The 5465-nt window shown below is 37.3% G+C and overlaps 1 long non-coding RNA gene across 1 annotated transcript; it reads right to left on the bottom strand.

Annotated features, from left to right (window-relative positions):
• Positions 1-3050: 3050 nt before the first annotated feature.
• LOC113330664 lies at positions 3051-3770 on the bottom strand. Its single transcript, XR_003350418.1, has 3 exons — positions 3694-3770; positions 3432-3534; positions 3051-3270 (listed from the first exon to the last, which is right to left on the bottom strand). It is a non-coding gene; the product is annotated as an uncharacterized LOC113330664 (long non-coding RNA).
• Between the last annotated feature and the right edge of the window lie 1695 nt (positions 3771-5465).

Genomic DNA, 5465 nt, shown 5'->3' with positions numbered 1-5465 from the left:
GTCGACATTCTAATGTCTGTCAATCTTGTACTTTTGGTATACAATCTTGCAATATCTTCTGTAATAATAGCCATATACGGCTCTTTATATTGAATGAGAATCCACAATATCAAGTGTGGAACATTTCACCAAAACATCTTGTCCTAGCTTGGTATCAGATCTCCACTCCATCTCCTATACAACAAAAAACCCGACTGCTCCTTTCTAAAGGTTTTTGGTTGTCTATGTTACCCATGCCTTCGCCCATATGTCTCTAATAATATTGAACCAAGATCATTACCGTGTGTATTCATTGGTTACAGTGGCGCGCACAAAGGATATCTATGTTTACATGTACCTACAAGAAGGTTGTATATCTCTCGACACGTCAAGTTCGTAGAAACGAGCTTCCCATTTGCTGCCAAGCAACATGTATGTATCACTAAACCCATTTCCAGGCCATCCACAAAAAATTTGCATCACCCACTTTTTCTAATTCATCTCATGAGAATATTGTTTCTCAACCATCCTCTCCTATGCCACATATTCCACCAATGTCGCCTGGTATGGATATTTTGCAGTCACCACCTCTATCTCCAAATATGGATAATGTGCTGTTAACTTTAAACACAGCAGCACCAGAATCTACTACAACAATCCCTTCTGCAGAGACAACCACTTCAGCAGCACCACAACCATCTATGTTGCAGTCGGCTCCATTAGCTCCAACAGCTCCACCTGCACCACCTACACAACATCATATGATCACTAGAGCTAGACATGGTATCAAAAAACCAGTCAAGAAGCTTTGTCTTAAAGCAACAAAGTATCCACTTGCAGAGACATCCCTCACCACTCCATCATCTTATACAGAAGCATCAAAAAATCCAATATGGATACCTCCCATGGATGATGAGATTAATGCTCATATTCGTAATGGTACGTGGAGCTACGTACCACATGAACCATGGATGAATTTGATTGGATCGAAATGGGTTTTTAAGTTTAAACATAAAGAAGATGGTACAATTGACAGACCAAAAGCTCGACTAGTAGCTAAAGGCTTCAATCAAAGAGAAGGTTTTGCTTATGATGAAACCTTCAGTCCTGTGATTAAACCAAGCACTATCAGACTTGTCTTGTCCATTGCTGTGGCAAATGGTTGGTCCTTGCGACAATTAGATGTTCAAAATGCTTTCTTGCATGGTGTTCTGACAGAAGATGTTTATATGAAGCATCCAGTTGGTTATATTCATCCTGACTTTCCAACTCACGTTTGCAAGTTGAACAAGTCAATCTACGGACTCAAGAAAGCTCAACGCACTTGGTTTTCAAGGCTTAGCACGTACCTAGTTGAGCTGGGTTTCAAAGGATCTGTTGCAGATAATTCACTATTTATCAAGACGAATTCAGATGGAGTAATTTATGTCTTAATATATGTTGATGACATTATCATGACAGGTTCCAATTCTTCTCTTATTACAAACCTAATATCTGCTCTGAATTCTGTTTTTGCAATCAAAGATTTAGGTGACCTCAGCTACTTCTTGGGGATAGAAGTTATTAAGTAAAAAGATTCAGTTTTGTTGAGTCAACAAAAATACATCACCGATCTGCTTAAACAGACCAAGATGGATGCTGCAAAACCAGTTGCTACTCCCTTGGTTGTGAACACTAAAATCAGCAGATTGGGTACACAAAGATTTGAGGATCCAACGCTTTATTGAAGTGTCTGTGGAGCATTGCAGTATCTACATCTCACTCGGCCTGATATTGCTGTCGCAGTAAACAAAGTGTGCCAGTTCATGCAAGACCCTTACATCGAGCATTGGGAGCTAATCAAACGCATACTCAGGTATCTCAAACACACAGTTCAACATGGTTTGGTTTTGCGAAAATCTTCAGATATCAGTCTTCATGCCTACTCTGACTTTGATTGGGCTGGAAGTCTCGATGATCGCCGATCCACTAGTGGATACTGCATCTATTTTGGCAACAATCTTGTATCTTGGAGCGCAAGGAAACAGAAAACTGTTTCCAAGTCGAGCACTGAAGCAGAATATAGAGGCATAGCCATAGCAGCTTCTGAACTAATCTGACTTCAATCTTTGCTAAAAGAACTTGGTGTTGAAGTAAGAGCTCCGTCAATCTGGTGTGACAATTTAGGGGCTACATATCTCACTGCCAATCCAGTTTTTCATGCTCGTATGAAGCACATAAAAATTGATTATCACTTTGTGCGTGAAAGAGTAGCAAATAAGCAGCTTCTGGTACGGTTCATCTCGACTAAAGACCAAGTTGCTGACATCTTCACTAAGGGTTTGTCAGTACCAAGATTTCTTTATCTCAGGAACAAGTTGAACATTCAACAACTCATGTTCAACTTGAGGGAGGATGTTAAGGATACAGCTATCCTCACTCATTCAAAGCAGTAACTACAGTTGTATCCTTCTAAGCTATAGCTGTCATATTATGTCGACATTCTAATGTCTGTCAATCTTGTATTTTTGGTATACAATCTTGCAATATCTTCTGTAATAATAGCCATATACGACTCTTTATATTGAATGAGAATCCACAATATCAAGTGTGGAACATTTCACCAAAACATCTTGTCCTAGCTTTTGAGACCTTTTCTCAAACAAATTTTTTAATTTTTTCACTCTAACTTAAGACTATGAGGTAAAATATGTATTTAAAGAACACAGTTTTTCACCAAACTAAATATTGTAACCCACTCTTTAAAGGCACAATTATTATCACTCCACATCTGGATAATCTAAGCTTGTTCTACAGACAATGTCCTCATCCACCCTTTCTCAATACAAAAACGACAACCCCATTGGCAACAGGTAAATGTATATGCAGATGAGCCTATTCAAATAAATCATGATTGAGGTGTATTTTGCATGTTGATCATATGTTGCTTCTTACAAAAATACTGGCACTACAATAAATCTTAGTCACTACAGAAATTATCAAAATCGAAATAGTAGTCTGAATTTCAAATTATCAATATCCACATGAATAGTTTAATGCGACATGGTGGTTTCATAACAAACATGAATGCAAACATAAAAAATAATTAACCTGCTACTCATTGTTTTTGCTATCGCCAAATGGATTGCGACTGCCATCCACTGCAGAACTTATTATATTTAGCTCAGTCTTGGTTCTCATAAAAGACAAACTTTGAGTCCTTATTAAGTACTCTTCTTTCATCCGCCTCTTATCTAGTGGTGCATCCTCCCACATTTGCTTCTGGAGAGCGTTTGCAGCATCCAACCACTCCTGCAAAACTCTCGTCATCAGATCAGAACAAATAATCATTAAAGAACACGAAAATTGCATCAAATACTACCTTAGAATTTGTGACATAGATCAAAGATTCACACTTCATTCTATATATAACGAAGTACACAAAATGCAGAATCAAATAAAATTAGGAGTACCTAATTTGAACCACCAGAAAGAATGGGACTTTGATATAGCATCGCAATTATCCAACTCCTTCAAAGCAATTTCATTACCGCTTCTCAACAATACTGAAATGAACTTTACAATCCGAGAACAATTGCAAATTAGAATTTGTCTTTAAGAAAATGGGTCAGCGTATGGTCGACTACATTAACAGCATACTGTAAAAGAAACTTTTTATGATTAGAAAATTGAAGAAAATTGATTGTAAAATATAATTTTCTACAGGTCGTGTACCTCTTTCATCATGTCCAAAACGTTACGGCATTATATGTATAAAGCTCCTTTGCAGACCGATTAAGATACCACTAAAGTGGTTATAAGCTACTTTTAATGTTTCTTACCGGTCTCTGTACCTACAAATTTTAAATACACTATTTGTATACCATTTACATTTACGGTACCTTTATGACCTATCCATACTTGATAGGTCATAAAGGTGTAAAATTTTCCAACCAATCTCAATCCAATTTATGTGTTAATCTTTGAGCTTGAGGTGTAGACACCGAGGATGTATTGGTCCCCATGGAAAATGTTTCATAACTTCAACATCACCATGACATCGGCATTTTTTCTCTGGTAACTCCATATCATACCAATGATTCCATCAGGTGAACAACCAAGAAGTCCATTATTCTAGGTTATCTCATGGTAAATTTGTAACTCGGTATTACTTCATTTCCTCATCATGTAATGCATTCCAAAACATAGAAGGAATAAGAAAAAAAAAACCCTAGAGTACAGATTAACTAATCACGAATAATTTGTCAAACATCATATACCCTAACTCAAGTTTTCTTAATCCTTGAGGTCGCAGTTGACTTCAGATCGAAATACTCCAGGTCCGGGACCAACCAACTGATGCTATGGCATTGAAGAGAACTGCAATTGTACGACGCCTCTTTTTATTTTGTAGCCAAGCTTTCCATCTTGTTGTATTAGTTACAACATATTGCCCTTATCCAGCAGCTATGGATCCAGTACCTGGTGGAGATCCAACCATATATCCAGTATCATACTACTAGCAAACCAATTGTCATTACAGAAGCACATAATGCTTTATGATACATGGATTTTACCTGAGCACGGTCAAAGATGCACAATGATTTTAATTGGTGTAAAATCCCTCTTCTATGACAGTGTTGAAGACTGCAAGCAGTAAAAGGCAGTTTTGGACTAAGTTTCATTGAATAGTGCGAGTGTTACATCAAAATTTGTGTTGCCACAAAAACTTTCAAAAGTATTTAAAAGCAGTGGAATTCCAAAATTAGAGATCAAAAATCACCTCGTCCTCATGACGTGGGAGATCCTGCTTTAACTTTCGATTTTGGATATTCCAAACTGAAAGTACAAAATTGCATAACAGAGATGAGGTTCATCTTTAATCGGTATGGTAAAAAAAGTTTTTTTTTTCTTTTTGATACAATCAGCAGGTGATAAAAGAAATTAGTTAAGGATGACTTGTTATTGCGCATATCAACCGTCTCTTCTCAATACACCCTATCATATCTATATTCCCTAAATAAATTAAGGTAAGAAAGATGCTAATGTTTAGCTATGTGTGACGTATTGGAACTCCTGCCATTTTGTGAACACACAAACCACGAAGGGATCCGAATGCTCACAATCAATCATCATCATCTAAAGAGATTTGTGATGATGATGTCCTGGTGTTGATTTATTGGCTCAAAACCTTCGGGTTTATCATGGCCTCATCTAACAACTCCATGTGAGGCGTTTGCGCACGGGATATAAGTACAAGCAAAGAAAACAAAACGTATAAGTAAAGATCCATGGGGCTAAATAAATATAAAGTGCTGAAATGTAAATAAGATCAAGGTTTACGTGGTTCAGCACTAAGGCCTACGTCCACGGGGTTTGTTGTTTTACTATATTCTTCACGGTTACACGAATAGTCGAATGATTTTTGGGTTTACATGTTTCTCTCTTCTAAATGATTAACTTACACTTGCAATCTCTCTCTCTCCTTCCCTTCCTGATTTTTCCGA

This window comes from Papaver somniferum, chromosome 1 (genome assembly GCF_003573695.1).
Source record: "Papaver somniferum cultivar HN1 chromosome 1, ASM357369v1, whole genome shotgun sequence".
Lineage (NCBI taxonomy): Eukaryota > Viridiplantae > Streptophyta > Magnoliopsida > Ranunculales > Papaveraceae > Papaver > Papaver somniferum.
The sequence above is the reverse complement of the archived record's forward strand: the minus strand, read 5'-3'. Positions and strand labels throughout refer to the sequence as shown.